Consider the following 23,062-nt stretch of genomic DNA (forward strand, 5'->3'; position numbering starts at 1 on the left):
AATAGGTCACATTTTCTGTAATGCCACAAAAAACAAATGTGTTGTCTACATTTCTGCCACAAAACATAGCTTCTAACCATGTTTGTGATTATGGGCCATGGAATTAACTGGGTGATCAAGAGAAAAAGATCAAAATGCTGGCATGGTTGTGTGTTGTACCATTTTGTTGATATTCACATGATATCCTGGCATTTTAAACACTTATACCAGGTTAATGTCTATGTATTTAACTTAATACTTAAGGCATAGAGGCTATTGATGGACATTCCTCAGACACCATTCCAACTCTTCTTCCTGGTAAGACCCATGGACAAGAAGAGGTAATGATGTCTAAGGAGCCAGAACTTCAAATGGTCACTTGTTATTTTACTAGAGATGAGGGAGGGGGAAGTTATTTCTAGGCATTGTCTTTCCCATCTTCTTTCCTAGCTTCCAGATTTCTGGTTTCTGAAATTTTTGTCGAGACATTAAAACTGGAGTGTCTGGGTGGCTCACTCAGTTGAGCTGTTGATTTAAGCTCAGATCATGATGTCAGGGTTGTGAGATCAAGCCCTGTACTGGGCTCCATGCTGGGTATGGAGCCTGCTTCAGGTTCTCTCTCTCCATTTGCCCCTCCCACTGCCCCCCACCCCACTTTCTCTTTTTCTCTCAAATAAATAAATAAATAAATACGAAAAATGTTTTAGCTAATATACATCTTCGCATAAAAAGAAAAGAAGAAAAGAAGTGGGGAAAATTTTTGAAATGAGAAGTCTTAGGATTTACTCTAACAACTTTCCTATATGTCATACATCAATGTTAGCTGTAGTTGTTGTGTTGTACATGACATCCCTAGTTCTTAGTTCTCTTATAATTGGAGTTTTATACCTTTTGACTACTTTCCCCCAACCCCCATCCCCTATCCTTGATTATACACACAAGCGAAATCATATAGAATTTGTCTTTCTCTGTCTAACTTATTTCACTTAGTACAATGACTTCAAGGTCCGTCCATATTGTCACAAATAGTAGGATTTCCTCATTTATAATGTCAGTATAATATTCCTGTGTGTGTGTGTGCGTCTGTGTGTGTCTCACATCACATCTTCTTTATGCATTCATCCATTGATGAACACTTAGGTTGTTTTAATGTCTTGACTTTTCTAAATAATGCTGCTATGAATATGGGAGTGCAGATATCTTTTTGAATTAGTGTTTTCATGACTTCTGTATATATTCTCAGAAATGGTATTGCTGGACCATATGATAGTTCTATTTTTAATTTTTTGAAGATCCTCCATACTGTTTTCCATAGTGGCTACACCAATTTACAATGCCATCAACAATGCAGAATGATTTCCTTTTCTCCACATCCTTACTGCATTTGTTATTTAATATTTTTTTGATGATGGCCATTCTAAGAGTCATGAAGTGATATCTAATGTTGTAAGTTGCATCCATGAGCACAGGGTACCTTCCCATTTATTTGTTTACTCTCCAATTTATTTCACAAATGTCTTATAGTTTTCAGCAAGAGATCTTTCACTTCCTTAGTTAAATTTATTTATAAGTATTTTATTTTTTTCAATGTTATTGTAAATGGAATGATTTCTTTATTTCTTTTCCAGAAATTTTTTGGTTTGTATATAGAAATGCTGCTGATTTTTGTATGTTAATTTTGTATCCTTCAAACTTACTGAATTTGTTAATTAGATCAAAGAGTTTTTTGGTTGAGTCTAGGATTTTCTATATGTAAAATCACCTTGTCTACAACTAGAGATAATTTCATTTTTCCTTTCAAATTCTGATACCTGTTATTTCTTTTTCTTGCCTGATTCCTTTAGCAAGGATTTCCAATATTTTTGTTGAATAAGAGTGTTGAGAGTCGTCAGCCTTGTCTTGTATCTTTTATCCTTTATTATTGACTGTGATGCTAGCTAAGAGCTTATCATATGTGGCCTCTACTATGTTGAGATAGTTCTTCCATGCCTAACTTGTTAAGACTTTAATCGTGATTAGATGTTTGAATTTTGTCAAATGCTTTCTCTGTATCTACTGAGATGACCAGATGATTTTTTAAATTCTATTTATGTGATGTATCACAGCGATTGATTTGTGTATGTTAAATCATACTTAGCATCCCAGAGATAAATACCACTGGATCATGGTGGACTAATCCTTTTAATGTGCTGCTGAATTCAGTTTGCTAGTATTTTACTGAGAATTTGTGCACCTATATTCATCAGGAATATGGGTTTGTAGTTTTTGCTTCTATTTTATGTTCAGTTCGTTTTTTGTTTGTTTGTTTTCCTGGCAGTGTCTCTGGTTTTTGTATCAGAAAAATGCTGACCTCATAAAGTGAATTTAGGAGAATTCCCTCCTCTTCATTTTTTTGGAAGAATTTGAGAAGGATTGCTTTTTGATTCTTCTTTAAGTGTTTGGTAAAAAGCCATCCAGTTCTGGGGTTATTTTCATTGGGAGACTTTTGATTACTGATTTAATCTCCTTAATTTTAATTGATTTATTCAAAAAAAAATTTTTTTTTTGCTGATCCAGTCTTGGTAAATTTTTTTTTTAAAGATTTTATTTATTTATTTGACAGATAGAGATCACAAGTAGGCAGAGAGGCAGGCAGAGAGAGGAGGGGAGGAAGCAGGCTCCCTGCTGAGCAGAGAGCCCGATGCGGGGCTCAATCCCAGTTCCTGCTGGTGTTCTGTCTATGTCTGTCAGATCCATTTGATCTGTCATTTTTAAATCTCCTGTTTCTTTGTTGATTTTCTGTCTGGTTGATATGTTTGTGGTAGAGAGTGGGGTATGACCTGAGATCATGACCTGAGCCGAAGGCAGAGGCTTTAACCCACTGAGCCCCCCAGGCATCCCCAGTCTTGGTAAATTACATGTTTCTAAGAATTCTTCCCTTTCTTTAGGCCATTCAGTTTGTTGGTATATAGTTTTTCATAGCAGCCTCTTTTGATACTTTATATTTCTGTCACATATGTTGTAAGGTCTTCTTTTTCATTTATAATTTTGTTGATTTGTTTCAGTTTCTCTGTTTCCCTTGGATGGCCAGTCTAAGGGTTGGTCAATTTTGTTCTTTTTTTCAAAGAACTAAATATTAGTTTGTTTAATTTTTTTTCTCTTTTTTCCCTATATTCTATTTCTTTTTTTTTTCCTGCTTTAATATTTATTATTTTCTTTCTTCTGTTAACTTTGGGCTCAGTCTCTTCTTTTTTGAGTTACTTAAGGCATACTGATAAGTTGTTTATTTGGGATCTTTCTTGCTTCTTAATGTGGGTATTTATTGCTATAAACTTCCCTCTTAGAATAGCTTTTTCTGTATTTCATAAGTTCTGGTATGTTTTATTTCCCTTTTTGTTTGTCTTAAGAAACTTTTAATTTCCTTTTTAATTTCTTCTTTGATCCATTTATTGTTCAAGACAGTGTTGCATGTGTTCTTGAATTTTTTCAATTTTCCTCTTGCTATTGATTTCTAGTTTTATGCCATTGGGATGAGAGAGGATATTTGGTCTTATTTCAGTCTTTTTGAAATTGCTAAGATCTATTTTGTGGCCTAACATATTGTCTATCCTAGAAAATGTTCCATGTGCACATGACATGAATGTGTATTCTATTGTTGTTGAACAGAGAGTTCTGTCTATGTCTGTCAGATCCATTTGATCTGTCATTTTTAAATCTCCTGTTTCTTTGTTGATTTTCTGTCTGGTTGATATGTTTGTGGTAGAGAGTGGGGTATTAAAGTCCCTCTTGTCTCTTATTACCATTTTTAGTTTGAAGTCTTTTCTCTGCTATAAGTATAGCTACCTCTGCCTTTTGTTGTTGTTTCCATTTATTTGAAATGTCTTTTTCTATCTCTTCATTCTTAGTCTATGTGTGTCTTTAAGACTAATGTGAATCTCTTGTAGTCAGCATATTCTTGGATATTGGTTGTTTCCATTCAGCCATTCTGTCTTTTGCCTGGAGAATTTAATCCATTTATATTTAAAGAGATTGTTGATAGCTAAGGACTTAGTATAGCTATTTTGTTAGTTTTTTGGTTTTTTGGTTGTTTTGTAGATCCATTGTTCCTGCTGGTGTTGTGCTTTGGTGCTTTTTAGTTTCAGTATACTTTGACTGCTTTATCAATTTTTTGTGTATGTAATTACTACAAGATTTTCCCTTGTATTTACCATGGGATTTACATAAAATGCCTTGAACTTATTAACACTATTTTAAATTAATAGCAACTAAACTTCAATAGAAGTCATATGCTTTAACTTTCACTTATTTCCCCCCTCATATTTTAGGTAATTGATGTTATAATTTACATGTATTGTGTACCAACTAATAACATTATTGTATTTATGATTATTTTTGCTATATTCATTTTTTTAACTTTCAAACTGAAACTGTGAGTTATATATGACTATTACCATATTGCAAAATCTAAGACTATATATTTATCAATACCAGTAAGATTTATGCTAACTATTTTGTGTTTTTATTATGTTAATTAATGTTCTTTTACTTCCTTCCACTCAAAGAACTCCTTTTAGCATTTTCTGTAAGGCAGATCTGGTGGTTATAAACTCCCTTGGGTTTTGTTTGTAAAGGAGAGTCTTTATCTCTCCTTTGTTTCCAAAGGACATCTTCACCAACTGTAGACTTCTTGGTTGATAGTTATTTTCCTTTAATATTTTGAATAAGTCATCTCATTCTCTTCTAGTCTGAAAAGTTTCTGTTGAGAAATCCACTGATAGTCTTATGGGCTTCTCTTGTATGTAACTTCTCTCTTGTCTCTTGCTCCTCTTAAGTTTTTCTTTGTGCTTGACTTTTAACAATTTTTTTAAAGATTTTATTTATTTATTTGACAGGCACAGATCACAAGTAGGCATAGAGGCAAGCACAGAAGGAGAGAGGAAGAAGCAGGCTCCCTGCTGAGCAGAGAGCCCTATGTGGGGCTTGATCCCAGGACCCTGGGACCATGACTTGAGCTGAAGGCAAAGGCTTTAACCCACTGAGCCACCCAGGTGCCCCGACTTTTAACAATTTAATTATAATGTGTCTCAGTGTAGCCCTTTCGGGGTTCAACCTGTTTGAGATCCTTTGGGTCTCTTGGATCTAGAGGTCTATTTTTCTCCCCAGGTTAGAGAAATTTTCAGCAATTATTGCTTTAAGTATACTTTTTATCCCATTCTCTTCCTCTTCTCTTTCTGGAATTTTCATAATGTGAACATTGTTTCTTTTTATTATGTTCTATAATTCCTATTGGCTCTCTTCACTCTTTTTCATTTTTTATTTCCTTTTGGTCCTCCGTGTAATTTCTAATGTCCTATGTCTTATTCTCCAGGTCTATGATTCTTTTTCTGCAATACCAAATCTACTTTTGAAATTCTCTTTTGAATTCTTCAATTCAGTTATTGTATTTTTCAATGCTAGGATTTATGTTTTGTTTGCTTTGGTTTTCTATGATTGTATTTCTTTGTCAGGCTTCACGTTTTGTTCATAGATTGTTCTTCTAATTTTGTTTAGTTATGTGTCTGTTTTCTTGTAGTTCACTAAACTTTCTTAAGAGGTTATTCTGAATTTTTGACAGTTTATACATCTCCATATCTTTAAGGTCAGTTATTGGAGCTTTATTAGTCTCCTTTGATAGTAACATATTTACTTGACTTTTTTGTGTGTCCTTGATTCCTTACATTGGTGTCTGTGTTTTAAGTAATGAGGTTCCTCTATCAGACTTTATAAGATTATTCTGTCAGAGACAGTTCTTCTCCAGTCAGCTCAGTTTTGTTTTCTGGGTGTATCTACCAGTAATTGAGCAGATGCAGCCTGCTATTGTGGTCTCTTTGGGTACAAGGCAACTTTTCAGCTCTGAGGACAGGGATGTTGGGTGTTTTGCCACTATCAGAAAACAGCTGGATAGGACTGCTGGTTTGGTGACCTACCCAAATGAGGCTGTAGGATGGGTTCCATGGCAGCCTGAATTCTCTAGTTAGGTTTACTGAATCATTAGGACTGGACACTGTATTTAATAATAGATGGAGCTATGAATTTTCTACTCTGCCATGGTAAGGAGAAGCTGAGAGCTCAGGGCCTTAACAGCACATTATTTGGGGGCCCAAATCAGGCCTGAGTGTACACTGAATTTTCTGATCAGATAAGGCCACTAATTATTCTGTGCAGATGAGGCAAGCCATGGGCTGCTATGTGTTCAAGTGCCATTTTGCATAGGGCTGTTGAGTGGACTATGCAATTGCCTGTGAACTCTTGTTAGGTTACCTGGTCAGACAGACCGAAGTTGTATTCAGCAGTGAATGGGACTATGAATTAGATTCCCTGCCTGTGTGTAGTGGGAGAAGCAGCTCCAATAAATCTCTTTGTTATCTTACCTCAGGCTGAGCTGCACCTCAAGTTTCCTGGCCAAACAGGGCCACTAGCTTTGCTCTTCAAACGATTAGCTCTGTCTGTCTTTCTCTTGGTTTGAGTGCCCCTAGGCTGCATAGCATTCAGGTGTTTTCACTAGCCCTTCTGGTCAAATGGGGCTGGAAGACACCCTCCACAGTGGATGGGGCTATGACTCAGCCTCCTTGGCTTGGCAGGAGGATCTGCCACAGGCTACTCTCAATTTCCCAAAAAGACTCTCTAGTTGGGGTGCACTGAGATCTGTACTAAGCCTCAGTTATGTATTAATCCCTTTCTGTGCTAGCACATGAAAACTCCATGCCTGGTAATGGCTTTGCTCTGGGAACTATCAGCTCTATCTACTCACCTGTGGGCCCCCAAGCTGCTGAACTACACAGCTTCCAGGAATCACCACCAACCTTTCTCATCTGATGGTGCTGGAAGGCCCTCTTTGCAGTGGGTGGGGCTGAGACTCAGCATCTTGCCTGGGTGGGAGCACACTGGCTCTAGGATCAGCAAACCTCTTATTAGAGGATCCTACTCAGGCAAATCAGCATTCTTCTGAGTTCCCTGGTCAGAGTGCACCAGTGAAGTTCTGCAGATAAACAAAGCCAATAATGAGATTAATACTTGGGCACTTGCAGGCATGAAATCAGTCCACCAAGATCCCTCTACTTGTTGTTGCAAGTCCTTCCCCACTTCTCCACCACAAATTCTCAGTGGCTGGGCTCTGTAGATTCCCCTGCAATCTCTATGGGGCACAGTCAGAATAGGGGCTCCCACAAAGTGACCCACAGTGCTGGAGGAGGCTTCTTGCCCCCCACATTCTCTTTTTCCACTGCAGAACTGGAGGTTCAGGGGAGGATTCCACTCATGGTGCTGTACTGGCCTATGTTGTGATGTCTTATTTTTGAATAGATTCTAGCTGTTCCTGTGAGAGGGTGCAAAGTCAGGAATGACTTATGTCACCATCTTGGCAACATTACTCCTCAATTTAATTCTTAATTCTACCTGCATCTAAACTGGCCTTTGAGAACCTCAAGCTCCAAAAATAAGGGCATAAGTTTTAGGCTTATGTTAGCATCTGTCATTGGTGGGCTAGTTAAGAAGGGGACAGAAGCAGATTGGAATCTTGTTGGGTATGCATTTACTCTTTTGTGTTTCTCCTCAAATATTTGTCTATTCTACCTTTGCCAAGTCTATTTGCCTTTTCCTTGGAGTCATTAAGAAACAAAGTGTGTTGCTGTGCTGTTTGAGGCTTAACAGGATTTTGAGGTTTACAGATCCCAAAATCCTGCAGAGACACAGGTCTTTTTTTTTTTTTTAATTTTTTTTTTTAAGATTTTATTTATTTATTTGACAGAGAGAGATCACAAGTAGGCAGGGAGGCAGGCAGAGATAGAGAGGAGGAAGCAGGCTCCCTGCTGAGCAGAGAGCCCGATGCGGGGCTCGATCCCAGGACCCTGAGATCATGACCTGAGCCGAAGGCAGCGGCTTAACCCACTGAGCCACCCAGGCGCCCAGAGACACAGGTCTTGCTGGTAGCACTTGGACACAAGAAGATTGAAAAACAGAATGAATTGACAGTCATATTTCTCTGTCAGAACCAGCAAAAACCTAGGTGTTACCTTTAAGAGAAAGAATAGCACATAATCTGAGTTTGAAACATGATTTATGCCAGGGAAATAACAAACTGTGCATGGGGTGTAAGTTTTTTTGTTTTGTTTTGTTTTTTTGCTTTTTTGTTTTGTTTTGTTTTGTTTTGTTTTGTTTTCAACACACGAGACAAGATGGAAGCACAGAGCCTCAGTCCTAAGCGAGGTTTCTAAAAAAAGAAAGAATAAAATCTATTCCTGTACTTCCAGCTGTAAGTTCCAAGTGAAATGATTGAAAAATCTAAACAAAACCAATGTGAAATTCATTGTAAAGCCAAGGCTTTCTATCACCATGTCTGGTTCAAAAGTGAGTTGTTATAGCAACAGGAGAAAAGTAAATGAGCATTTCACATTGTAAAATTATGCCTGCCTCTGTTCTAAACAGTACCGTCCGTGCAGTCAAATGAGCCCAAGTCATTTAAAGGAGAAGAATTCCATTTTAATTGTTAAGGCTTGCACCAAGCCTACCTTTAAAACCCAAAGTTCATTTCAATTAACCTTATTCCCCAAATCGATATAATAAATTCTCTGGCAGGATGAGACCGTGCAACATCCTGTCTGATGAAGATGACCTCAGGAAAATATGGTGCCATGGATTTTAGCGCTGAAGAATAGCCAAAGTGCTGAGTGGCACTGAGCTCATACCACAGTACACAGAGCCTTTCACCTCTAAATCATTGTTTTTAATCCAGTATAGATTGGAAACAGGCGAGTGACCTTGCTTTTTAACACTTGTTCGCTGACCTGTATTAAATTGGATGTTGATCTGGGTCCAGCTTCAAATACATGTCTACACAGTGGACATTTTCTGAGCCCCACACCGGCATTCAAGAAATTGGGCTGAACGAAATCAGAGAGGATTTTTCAGCTCTGTGTCTGTTTTTTCCTCTTGTATAGATAGCCCCTCCATGACTGCAATGGAGTATTTATAGGGAGATTTTTTTGGACAAGTGATTATGTCTTAGTCATCTCATAAGGAGCCTATCTCAAGACTAACACATTTCTATTTAGTTAAGCATTTATAATTATCAATGTTGCAGATTATCACACTTAAATTAATTTGTAAATATGTAAAACAAGAGAGAGAGAACCAACCCTTAGTCCCTAAGAGCAACCCTCCCACAAAGCCTCAGGCAAATTTTAATTATTAGCTATAACTGATCTGTATAATTAGCCTGGGTTAATATCCCCTAATGTCTTTCTATTTAAAGACACAGACACACTATTTATATACCCAGACAAGTTTGCCATTCTGAAAAATCATCTCCATTTCAGCAATGAGAAGCACCAAACCGGTAAACAGACTGGTGACTTGGGACTGTAAGGGCAACCAAGATTCATAAAGACCTCACCAGAGGAGTCTCATTGTATGAACAAGAGCAGAGAAAAGAAGAGAGTCAACCCAAATGCATCGATCATGGGTGAATTTAGCCCCCTTCGGACCTCCCCCATTTGTGAAGGCAAGAAGTAACTTCCTTTCACAGTTTCTGGTCTTACTGACATCAGTAGAATTGGCCTGCTCCTATGTCCTGTACCTTAACATGGCTAATGAGCTGAGTCATCTAGGAGGAAAGAGGATCTCTGGCTCCACTCATGTGATTTTGATTAAGCAAGCCTGGGAGAGGGTTCAGGAACCTGAACTTTTAACATGCTCTGCAAGCTATTACAATGATCATCAAGACTTGGAGAGCATCACTGAATCACTTAATCTTGGGAGGAGTGGAGGGCCAAGAAGAGGGAGTTCCATCCATTCATCTGGGAAGTCAGCTCCAGACACTGGCTGAAACTTCTGCAAAAGATCATAAAAGCACCCCATCCAACCCCATATGTTTCTTTTCATAGGCAGTCCTTCCAATATGTCTAATGCTGGTTTGCATTAATCTGAAACATATTGATATAATCATATAACTTCTAAAAAGAAGACAGAGTAAAACCAAAACACCATATCCTGGACCACTGGGCTCTTCCTGAGATCCTCTGTTTAAAATTTCTTGTATTCTGTTCTGCTCCTCATTCTGCTTTAGCCAAAATCTTGACTGCACAACATACTTGTGTTGTTGTTGGGCTCTAATCTTTCCCCAGATCTTTGCTTGACTGACGGTGTCTCTTTCATCAGATCCCAACTTATATATCACTTCCTTGAGTGATCTCAGGACACTCTATCTGAGGTAGGCTCCTGTCCCACTACCCTCTTCCCTCCTCCTCCAGGTTGGACTTTCCTTTTTAAGACACCATTTCCTTACTTCCCAGTTCTTATCACAGTACATAAATGTCCTATCTGTTATTTCTTGTCTGTTGATTATTCCTCTTTACCAACTAAAATGTAAAGTCCATAAGGTTAGGAACTAATGGTTGCTGTGGCTCTTGCCAGCATCACATCATACAGCCAGTTAAGCCATTGGACCCAGGCTAGCCACCTCTGGGACTCTCTACCACACCACAGCAGAGATGTGACGCTATCTTTCTATTTCACTTTCATGCTCATAGAACAGGTGTAGTCATCATGAGTGCATAAGTTCTGAGTGATAAATGAAGATAACTGAAAATTCTACTAGAGTTCACAGAGTATTTAGCCTTTTTTCTTCTTCTTTTGCAATAAGAAGAAATTCTTTGGGGGTCATTTCCCATCTTTTAATCCAGGGATATTCTTTGTCTGCATTATAGTTTTTATACTGGGCCAGCCTACTGACAAGTGCATTAACAAAAATAACCTTCGAGGCGCATACAGTTAAAACAAGGAAAAGAACATTTAAATGACAGGGCATATGGATATAAGAGAAACCGGAATAGAAGAGGAACTAGAACAGACTAGCCATGCATTATTGGAATGTATTTGTTAAATGGCAGGTGCTTCTAACTCTAAAACCCCAAGGAGCCCTTATTTATACAACTGGACATTCATGTTCAAGATATTTTAAATTCAGATTTTTCTTTAAACATTTTATAGTAATCTCCCCTTGATTGCTTTCCCAAAGCCTTGTTCCTCTTCCCAACCCCCTCCAAATCAAGACACATTTTTTTCCTTTTTTTTTTTTTTGCATGAGGACTGCAAAGGAGTTGACACTTGGCATGTGGTGATTCAAAAAATACACTGTCCCTTCTCACCACCCCTGATGTCTTTATCTGACAAAATCCATATGCTGTGTGATCACCATGGCAACTAAGTAGGATTGTAATTGCAACCCTGGAAAGCTAATTTTTTCACTCAAATTGTGGCATACGTTTAACCTGTCTGAAGTTTCAACAAACCATCTTTTAATGACAAGTGTTTTGAAAGGTCTAATTTAGTCTGTTTATTTGAAGGCACATTTCTTCCTTTTTTTAACTTAATAAATTAGCTCTAAAAGGGGAGCACAGAGGCTGCAATATTTTCTGACCTTACCTTATAAAATCATACCTGATCATTTCATAGCAATGAAATCTAAATGTATGGCTCTTTCTGAAAGCCACACAGACATTAGAATCCTCACATTCTGTAGTGATGATATGTCTCTATGGAGATACAACCACACAGAGAAACAGTTCTTAAGGTCCCAATTCCAGACTCTTTTTTCCTACCTCACATTAAGGAAATGCTGCCTCTCCTATGACCAATGACACAGGTATTCAGGCTAACTAGCTATTAAAGTTTCTCATGTGGGCAAACCATAAGAGACTCTTAACTCTAGGAAAGAGGGTTGCTGAAGGGAAGGTGAGTAGGGGGATGGGGTAACTGGGCGATGGGCATCATGACTTGATGTCATGAGCACTGGCTGTTATCTTCAACTGATGAATCACTAAATTCTACCCCTGCAACTAATAATGCACTATATGTTAGTGAAATTGGATTTAATTTTTTAAAAAATTTCTCATGCAATGAACTTCAGCTTAGGCAAAAATTTCCTTCCGTGCTCTGGTTCACAGTAATTTCTAAAGTGGCTATGCCTTATTTTTCTGGATATGTAAATGAAGGATTCTAGGCAGTGGGTTCCTTCTCGGGCTACCAGTTCCTAAGAACCCTTCTTCTGGTGATCCCTCTGGTCCTCTTTCCCTGTCTTCTGCCCACAAACCCAGGGATAACTCAGGTTAAGAAGATACTCTCCCCACTACCCCTGGTTTCTCCTCACTTGGACATCTTTATTCAAGCCCCAAAGCCTCTTTTCCCTTCAACCTTCTATTTCTATAAACAAAGGCCAGAATATGTGCCAATAAATTCTGGTCACATGCCATACCTCATGGCTCCCCAAAGCTAGAAACAACTTACTGTTTGAATGGAGAAAAGAGAAATCGGAAAGTATGGGAAAAGTGATAACTAATTTTGCTGGTTTTCTATTACTTCTGTAACACATTACCACAAACTAAGTGGCTTAAAACCACGTAAAGGTGTCTCACACATCTGTAAGTCAGAAGTCCTGGTGGGTTCAGCTGGTTCTTCTGCTCTGAGCCTCACAAGGCCAGAATTAAGATGTTGCCCATTCTGGGTCTTCTGTGGAATCCCTGGGGGTAGGATGAGTAGTCATCTGTTTCTAGGCTCATTTACACTTTGGGCACAAATGAGTTCCATGTGGCTATAGGTCTTACTTTCCTTCCCAGATGACAGTCTGATATTATTCCCAGCTTCTAGAGGTGGCTCACATGCCCTAGCTCATGGCCTCCTTCATCTCCAAACCCAGCAGCCCTGGGCCTAGTCTCTCCCACATTGTGAATCTCTTTTACGCCCTCTTCTGATATATCATCTGCTTGCAAATAGAGAAAGTCCTCTGCTATAAGATTGGGTGCATCCAATAATCTATGTCAATCTCCTGATTTTTAAGGCTCATAACTTTAATTATAACTGCAGTTCTTTTTGTCATGTAATTGAACAGAACTGTGGTGTGTCACCAAAGGGTGGAGGGTTTGGGAGTCAAAATTATGACTACTGCAAATTTATATCTCAAAATGTGGCCAGGCACATTGCTATTCCTGTAGTCCAATTTCAACGCCCGCTAACAGGGAGACCCTGTTATATAAGTAAAGAAGATATAAGTAAAGAGATGGTAGATGAAAAATACCTAAAACACATGCCAAGGTGGGGAATCTAATGAGAAATATAAAAATTTTTCAATAGAGAAAGTACTACACATTCTCAGGCAAAAGAGGTGATCTAGATCCATTTCCCTCCATTCCTTATCCAAAGATGGTATCATCTCTTTTCCAAAGAGGCCACAGCAGAGCCAAGACTGTGGCAGGGACTACTGAGAGCAAAATCCCTGAGCATGAGCTGTGCGTCAGCCCGTGAGGAGTCAGCCCAAGGATGTCAAACTCTGCTCATTGCTGATGCCAGCCCAGGAATGGAAAGACAGCACCAGAAAAATGGACATCCAAAATACACCGGAGAGATGGGCAGACAGAAGGTGAATACAGTTTATAAAGACTCCACTAAAATAATTCATTAAAGTACATTTGAAGATCTAATTAACTTTATTAAGTGATTCATGAAACAGGCAGCATTCCATCTAGCAAGTAGAGGGGAGCTCTGAGAAGTTGTATAAAGTGGAAGGTCTCTATAGGAAGGAGAGTGGATCCAGAAAGTTATTAGCTAAAGAAAAGGATTGTTCCAGTCCTGGTCACCTTCCCTGAAAGTCTTTAGGTGGATTCCTCATCTTTCTTTGGAGGATGGAGAGGGCCCATGTGACAGGTGATAGCACTGGTGCTTATCAGAAAACTCCTCATTGAATAGCTGAGTTACATGTCTGGGGGGAGGTTGAAAATGCAAGTAGGTTAGGTATTGAGACCCTGGTGACTTGGCCAAAGTGACACTATTTTGGGCCTGTCGTTTCTTTCCAAGGATTCTTTGAAATATATATTTTTAGCAATGTGCATGTCTTAATGCACAGGATTAATGTGAATAGAAGCAGATGTAAGACCCCAATTAACCTTGGTGACTTTCTAGTATGAAAGACCACCTTAATCTTAATGCCAGCTGATGACCTTGACCTATGTCTTTAGAACTCACTAACCTGCAGGATGGGGTTCCCTCGGTTACATGATGGCATTGAGCCAACTTAGCTTAAGGACCTAAAAAGGAGAGGAGCCCATGGATGGGAACAGCGCAGTATCCACATTCTTTCACTTGAATTGAGTCCGTAAATTAGAAACTTGAAAGTAGAGGCCAATGTGTTCTCAGGACAGATATTAAAATTGCTTTTTCAGTGTTGGCCTACCCAGTATTACAAAGTTGTTTTTGTAGGAAAGAAAGTAATTCATGTTTCAGATCTGCTGTCATTATAAAAGAAGTCACAGCTACAAGTCTAGACATTTATGACTATTTCACAAGGACTTGTCCTTATGAAATAATCATTGTTTTATGCCAGCTGTGGTTTATTGATCTGATATGTGCCTGAAATTATTCAGATAGGGGGAATAGGGCTCTCTTCTCTTTCCAGCATACAGAGAAAAAAATGTCCTAGGCTCCTGCAAATATAATAAGCATCTGATATTGGAAACACATTAGGGTTGTATTTTTCATTTATTAAAATCAGTTTAAAATGTGCTCTAAATTCAGTTTTTACTCCCCTCTCTCCTCTTTATAAAGAAAATAACTTTTCCTCAATTGTCTTCAGTTGTCAGTAATTTCTGTTTTTACAAAATAAGGGAGAAGAAGAAGGAAAAGAGCAAGAGGAAGAAAGAGGGAGGAAAGGAGGAGCAGGGAAGGGAGAAAAGGAGAAGAAATTCTTTACAGTTAACCGGATTTTATAAATCTGTGAGCAGGTAGCTCCATTTCCCTCCAGCCCCTATGAGCAGGTATCTCATAGGAGGGAACACAAGGATTTAAATATTTATGGCAATGACTGTAGGGTCACCAGCTAGTGAGGACTGGCCTAGAGGAAAAATTCTTATGTTCTGTAGCCTCAGCTTTCCATGGTACTTCCATGATTCATTGTCTTATAACCAAATAATTTGGGGGGTAGTTCATGGCAGAGGTCTCTAGCTATGTATCATTTTTATATACTCTTAAGAATTACTTCTTTCTGCTTTATAGATGAAAATGTTAAGTGTAGCTTTCAGGTGCTAATGTATTATATCTGTTAATATTGATAGAAAAGTATGCCCTTTATGACTCAATATTAACCTTTAATATTTATTTCATTGCTTATGCAGGATATTTCAATGAACTACACATTTCCTGTTGATGTAGGTTGATGGCATTCTTCATGGTTTTGCCTTACTAAAACTAGCTGGCTGTTGTCAGACAGTGTAGTCAGTCCACCGCGGTATAAGGATAAGGAGGAATCGTGCATGAGAAGCCTGTATTGGCTGGTTAATCTCTGATGCTTTCCCCAAACACTGCAATTTGCCAGAATTAGATTTTGGACATCCTTTTGCCTCATGTGAGGTGTCTTTTTTCTTTGGTTATTGCAGAAACTGAGCCCTAAAATGTTACCCTTTCAATGTCTCCCAATGTGTCTCCAGAGGTTTATTATATATTGGATAAAAAATGCTTCCCCAACCCAGGTCATGAAACAGTTTCTATGTCATCTTCCAAAAGTTCTGTAATTTGGGTTCCATTTTAAGTTTTTAATCCACCTGATATTGATGTGTGTTTATGGTAAGAGGTTAGGATCTAATGCAATTTTTTTAGATGACTAATGACTTTTGTTTAAAAAGTTGTGTTCTGGGCACATGGGTGGCTCAGTTTTTAAACACCCAACTCTTGGTTGGATGGTTTTGACTCAGGTCATGATCTCATGGGTCCTGACACGGAGCCCCTCAAGATCCACACTTATCAGGGAGTCTGCTCAAAGATTCTCTTCATCTGCCCCTTCCCCCACACTCTTTCTGAAATAAATAAAAATAAACAAACAAACCTTTAAAAAAATAGACAAACAAAAAAAAGGTCGTGTTCTGCCCACTAATCAGTGCCACCAGCTGTGAAATGTCAGGTCTCCTGGCTGTGTGCTCCCAAACCACCCAATCTCAGTATATTTTATAACAATCCCTGAATTCTCATAAACCTGAGTTCCCTGCTCTTTCTTTACTCCTTTTTAAGAACTGTCTTAACTATTCTTGACCCTTTGTTCCTCCATATACACTTTAAAATCAGTTTACTTTATTCTTTTATTCTACACACACAAAAAGAAATCCCTGCTCGGGTTTGGATGGGAATTTTGATTGGAATTGAATCAATAAGTCAGTTTGTTAAGAATTAGCCTCATAACGATTTTGAGTCATGCTGTCTCTGAACAGAGTATTATCTTTTGGTGGGGGTGAGAAAGGAAATCTTTCCTGGGGAAATTTTAGGAAGTCTTTTGGAAAATTTTATTTAAAAATTTTCTCCTTAACCTAGAAAAGTAGGTAGATTTATTCTTGGGAAATTTGTATTTTTGATATTATTATAAATGGTATCTTTTTAAAAAATTATTTATTTGTTTGTTTTTATTTTTATTATTTATTTATTTATTTATTTATTTATTTTTTGAGAGAGAGAGAACACATAAACATGGGGAGGAGCAAAGGGAGAGGAGGAGAGAAATTGTAGCAGACTCTACCACTGAGCGTGGAGCCATCACAGAGCTTGATCTCAAGACCCTGAAATCATGACCTGAGCTGAAACCAAGAGCAGGTCACTCAACCAACTTCACCACCCAGACACCCTAAAAATGGTATATTTTTAAATTACTCCCTGATGGGGGCGCCTGGCTGGCTCAGTTGTAGAGCACGTAACTCTTAATCTTGGGGTTGTGAGCTTGAGCCGCACATTGGGTATGGAAATTACTTAAAAATAAAGGCTAAAAAAAAAAAATTCCCTGATATATAGAAGAAATGTAATTGATACATTTATCTAAGTAACTCCAAGGAATCTAAATTATCTAGAAATTCACTAAACTTAGTAACTACAATACTTTATTTGTAATTCCTTGGGATTTTTGATATAGACAATTTTATCAGCAGCCTATAATGACAACTTTAGTTCTTGCTTTCTAATTATTTTATTTCTTTTCTTACCTTACTGTTCTGCTTCCACTTCCAGTACCACACTTAACGGAATTAATGTTAAGGACACATTATGATATTCTTAAGTTAAAGGGAATCCTTTGAATGAATCACATTGACCTTATTATTTAATTTTTTGTAGTTATACTTTTTCTTCTCTATCCTTATTATGTTAGGCATTTGAATGTTGTCCAGTATTTTTTAATGAAATTATTGAGATCATCATTCTATTTTTCTTCTTTGATCTGCTAATGTGATAAAATATATTAATAAGTTCTCTTATGTTAAACCACCTGGGATAAACAAAATTTGGTCATTTTAAATATTCTTCAGTTTACTTATGTATTTACAATTCTTATATCTAGTATTAATTTATCTAGAAACTAAGCTGCTATTACAAAGAGATTCCTCATGTGGCATTTTATATAAGAAAAACATTTACTTTTCTTTCTGGTAACAGAAAATTTCTGGAAGTTCTATTTAGCTCTTTTAAAAATATTTGGACTTTTTTAAAAGTTACTTGCCCATTTTGCTTATGTTTACAAACTTGCTAGGTTTTTAAATACATACAAATGTTATTATTTTATATGCTGTGCTTGACAATTATAATATCCAAAAATCTTGCAGGGCTAGTCAAACTGTCTGTTCTTTCTGAGCACTTGTGCTCTGGGTGTTCTTCATTTTATGATCTTTTTTCCCTCAGTCTCACAGTGGTAATGAATTTCTGGCTCTCCCTTATACTTAGCATGTATGCCATTCATATACATCCTTTTGCAGGTCCTCACATTAGTGACCCTGGATGAACTCTTGTCTGTCTTTGCCCTGTGTGTTGCATAAGACCATGAAAGCAAACATTCAAGTTCACTCTTCCCTCAAAGCCCTCAAAGCCAAGCTGCCTTCAGATTCCTTCAGCTTCAGATTCTTAATTTCACTGGATTTTGATCTTCCAGTCATAAACTCCCTTTAGTGTTTTATTTAGAAATTTGTACTTGTTTTAAGCAAGAGGGTCAGTCAAGGTATTTGGTCCTCTATACTACTACTGGAGCCTTCTGGAAGTCCCCTGCATATATTTTAATGAAGTTTATAAATTTTCATATATTGTCTAAATGTATGTATTATTTTATTATAAAGAAAATTTAGGACACCTGGGTGGCTCAGTGTGTTAAGCCTCAGCCTTCAGCTCAGGTTATGAACTCAGGGTCCTGGGATCGAGCCCCGCATAGGGCTCTCTGCTCAGCGCGATCTCTCTTTGTCAAATAAATAAATAAAATCTTTATTAAAAAAAAAGAAAATTTAAAAATGAAAGACTAGAAAAATCACTGACCTAATATGATATGCCCTTCATCATCTAGGAAGAAATATAAAAAAATAGTGGTAGCTATACCAGAGCCATTGCACACTTCTTACCCCTTCTCTAGTGCTTTCTGTGAGTGGGGTGCTGGCAGTGGGAAGGGGGTGAGAGGAAGACTTGATTAATCCACGGACTGTGATATAATGTCTAGAATAACAAAGTTTGTACGTACCCCTTCCTGGACATGTAGAAACACTCCCTGTCCCTATAGAGTCTTTTGTCCCTGGAAACCCTCAGACCCGGCCTTCATTCTAACACATTCTTAAGATGAACCCTTGGTCTGGGAAATTCACCAAAACTCAGTAATACATACACATTTGGATTCTACCAACTATAATATTTGGTTAGATTTCTTCTCGATTAAATAATATAGCCAAATCATTAAATAACATAAAAAAAATCTTTTAAGGATTTCCGTGCTGAATTGTCCTTACAAATGTGCATTGAATGCTGAGACCATAGCTGGACTAGTGTTTCATTTTTAGCACATTTGCGTGGCTTCTCCCTCTTGGCTCTTACAAACTGAGCCATTATGAATGACCCTATAATTCATCTTTATTTTATATCTATCGTTATTTGCTTAGATTAAATTCCTAGGGCTTAAATTGTAAGGTCACATGGCATACATATTTTTGTATGCATATATGTTGTCCCAATACCATCCAGAGGAGTTGAGCCAATTTACCTTCCACAAGTGGCCCATGGAAGCGCAGTGACAGAGGTTATCTTGTTAAAGGTGACACATTCAAAGCTAATCCTCTAATAAAAAAATAATAATTTCTTCAGATTTTTTATCTGGCTCCATCCCTAGTCTAAAATTGATGAAAGGTACACGGTAGCACACTCGATATTATGCTTACTTAAAGATCTTACAAAATACCCAAATTTCCCTCCCTTTTCACTTTTTTGTAAAAATTTAATACCAGAGTTATTGCAGTTTCTCAAATTACTGACATATCTTCGCTTTGACAAAACCCTAGCTGTCATATGCTGTTAGTCCTTGGTATTTTCATAATTAATTAGAACCAAATAGCAGTGCCACGATAAACGAATAGGCGATTTTCCTATTGTTATCTCCTTGAATGACTCTGTCCACAGACCCACTAGTAGTAACTTATAGTGAGCTCCCTGTAACCAATGTGAATTAGCAAGAGATACAGCTTTTTTAATTCTAATTCTGCTTGGATTTGGTCACATGAGAGTCTTGTATTATGATTTCTGGCAGATAATGCTGAAAGATTGATCTCAGAAAGCAAACAGGCAGCTGGCTACCTGGCATGGCTTTAAATTTGTTTTCACTTAATAGGAGACAGGATTGTTGTGCATTAGGTCCCTTGCTATCCCTGGTTAAATCCTTCTGTCTTACTGTTCCTGCTTTTGAGATCACGCCCATGTAAAATGGTACTTCTACATACAGAGCTTATGGCCAGGGGCAGAAGTACATTTGGAATGACCATTCCTTTCTCACCACGGATGGAAAGATAGTTCAGGCATATGTAAGTCCTTTACAAGCAAACATCTGTCAGTTACGATGTGCACAGCGTCATCAGCAGGGAATCAAAACCCATTCATAATGCTTCTGTTTGCAAACTTCTGTCATCAAGGCTGTTCAGGTTGTAAGGTCTATTGCAAAGAGAAGCCAGGGCTTGAATGCTTAAAGAGAGGCTCAAATTTAAGGTAACATTCAAAACTTGTAAGGAGTTAGCAATTGCACAGAAGCCCCTTTCTGGAGTCAACGTTGGGAAATCTGGATGTGGGGCAGATTTGAATTCTATATTAACCTTATCAAAGCTTAACTTTGCTCAAACACTGATGGTTTTTCTAATGATTTGTGTTATTCCTTTGGTTACTGAGAAGACCTTTCCCAAAGCTTTTATGTTGATTTTCCTTGAGGATTTGAGTCCAAAAAATATGAAGAATATTGAATATATGCAGGGTCAATCCCATAAAGTCAGAGTCAGAGAAAGGAGGCAGATGATTACTCTTAATTTGCTATGAAATTGCACATAGATTCATAAATATCAATGTCACCTGTGAGAATGAAGTAGAGAGGATTTTCACACTAGGAGAAAAGGTTTTAGTATGCCTCTTGCCTTTTTTTTAAGCACATATTACCATATTATTTGTTTAATGATATATTCTTATTGTCGCATTATACTTGTACATTTATTGTTGTTCTTTGAAAGCAATTAAATTGTTGTGACTTCCAGGGCGCAGTTATAGAATTGATTTAAGTAATACTTAAGGATTAGAACAATGAATAAAAATTATCTGGGGTATTTGTTTAAAATGCAGACTTGGGGGGGGTGGTGCTGTCCTCCATGATTCGAATTGGTCAACAATCCTCGGAGCCTAGAAATCTGCTTTCTGCCAAGCATAAGGGCTTCTGATTTGGGTGGTCCTCAGAAAAACACTATTAAAAAGTGTAATTTTTAGGGCGCCTGGGTGGCTCAGTTGGTTGGACGACTGCCTTTGGCTCAAGTCATGATCCTGGAGTCCCGGGATCGAGTCCCACATCGGGCTCCCAGCTCCATGTGGAGTCTGCTTCTCCCTCTGACCTTCTCCTCGCTCATGTTCTCTCTCACTGTCTCTCTCTCAAATAAATAAATAAAATCTTTAAAAAAAAAAGTGTAATTTTTAAAAAGATAACAATTAAATAAAAATCAGCTTCATAGGAAATATAAATGAAGAATCTTGTTTTCCTGTATAAGTTATTCTTATAATAAAGAGGTGTGACCAGAGTCCCGATTCCTTTAGAACCAAGGAAGAGATGCAGTGGCAAGTCTGAGGGCCTGCACTCCTGGGAGGCCAGTCCAGCTTGGGATTCAGAAATGACTTTACTCAGTCACTGTCCTATGTCTCTTTTTTCTCCTCTCCAAATTGGGGATGGAAGGGAAGCATACCTTTCTATGACCTGGACAGGTTGAATATGAGGCTACTTTGTAAATCCAAACCAGTGTCATTATATTCAACACTTGGACAATGCTTCATTCTTTCCAAATTGTTGTATTTAAAACACGGTAACTATAAGGGCTCAGGTTTTAATGTCAAACCCTAAACTGCGAAATCGTAGCCTCTTTGAGGCTTTGAAAGGTCATGCAAGGTCACAGCCACATTACATGTCAACCAACCCTGAAAGATACAATCTTCAAGGCTGCTAGAAAAAAGAAATCTCACAGCTTCCCTTGGCAGTTGTGTGTTTGAGGCCTAAAAAATCTTTCAAGAGAAATCCTTCTGAGTTCTTAATCCAAGCTGTCTGTGACACCTCTTGGCCTATCGTTGGGAAGGAGGGAAAAACTGGCCTCCCTAATTCATGCTCCTCTTTCACAGACAGCATATTGTCATACTCTCTCTTGTTGTGGTGGTGGTGGTGGTGGTGGTGGTGGTGGTGGTGGTTGCTGTTGTTTAATGCAGACATAAAGCCAGTCTCTTTGGCCTTTCCATGTTAAGCTTCAGGAAGACATCTATATTTTGCCCATTGATTCTTTTCATTCTAGGTACTCACAGATAATGTGAGGATGACCACTACTGCAATGTGACATCTTTTCTTAAACTTGCTGTTGTTGAGAAAATGTTTTTGGAGACCATTTTTAAAAAGTCTAAGTTTATTAGGGAATTTTTGTCATTAGTCTCATAGTGGGACCTCAGCAAGCCAATTTCACCACCCTGATTGTCCTGTTTTCCCAAATGAGAGACTGGGACTACACACTCTTTGTTTTGTTCCTTTGAAAACTCCTAAAGTTGCTCTCAGTAGAAAGAGGATGGGCTTAACGCAGAGCGTTTGGCATCCAAAGACTCCTGTTTTTTCGAGTGCATTATTGCCATCTCATTTTTTTTGCCATCTCATTTTTTTTGCCATCTCATTTTTTTTCGAGCACATCGCTTCTGGTAATGAGAATAGTCTCCTATGGCAGGAGAAAGGAAGGAGGGCGGGGCAAAGAGAACAGGAAGAAGAGCAAGAGGGAAAGGGATTGCAGGAGAAACAGAAAAGGTGGAATGGAAAGAAGGGAAGAAGTAGTAGCCAGCAGTAATCACAGGGAGCATAGATGTCAACAGGTACACAAAGGAAAATTACAAGTCTTTGGTGCCTGCACATATCTTCTGCCTGAGGGTGGAGTGAGTTCCTGGGACTGCTTCCTAAAATTCTATATATTTATTTGGAGGGAAAAAAATATATTTTTATACATTTGTAATTGGGTCTTAATAAAGCATAGGGCCTTGGATCAGTGGTTACCAGGTTTTTCACGGTTTCCCGAGCTGCATGTGAGGTATTTGATGCATGTGTTCTTTTTTTTTTAATGTTCCTTTATTCACTGTCCATTTTTCTTTATAAATTTAAATTTCACAAATGGCAGAAAAACCCTGCTAACATTTTTCTTCTTGGAGAAACCCCGGGCTTTACTAAGCCCACCCTGCAGTATTACCCTGTGTGCACAGAGCTCAGTGTGGCCCTTGAAGAATGCATCCTGTCCTCAAAATGTTAAAAATAGAACTCCCCTATGACCCAGCAATTGCACTACTGGGTATTTACCCTAAAGATACAAATGTAGTTATCCCAAAGGGCACGTGTACCCGAGTGTTTAGAGCAGCAATGTCCACAATAGCCAAACTATGGAAAGAACCTAGATGTCCATCAACAGATGAATGGATCAAGAAGATGTGGTATATATACACAATGGAATACTATGCAGCCATCAAAAGAAATGAAATCTTGCCATTTGTG

The 23,062-nt window shown here is 38.1% G+C and overlaps 1 long non-coding RNA gene and 1 pseudogene across 2 annotated transcripts in view; both read left to right on the plus strand.

Annotated features, from left to right (window-relative positions):
* The window catches only part of LOC132017411 (uncharacterized), a 400,345-nt gene that overhangs the window by 344,165 nt on the left and 33,118 nt on the right, over positions 1-23,062 (plus strand). The gene's annotated exons all lie outside the window — the stretch shown is intronic.
* Positions 13,271-23,062, plus strand: part of LOC132018502 (pre-mRNA-splicing regulator WTAP-like) — a 13,190-nt pseudogene continuing 3,398 nt past the window's right edge.

The sequence above is a fragment of the Mustela nigripes genome, chromosome 5 (assembly GCF_022355385.1).
Source record: "Mustela nigripes isolate SB6536 chromosome 5, MUSNIG.SB6536, whole genome shotgun sequence".
NCBI classification, from domain to species: Eukaryota; Metazoa; Chordata; class Mammalia; order Carnivora; family Mustelidae; genus Mustela; species Mustela nigripes.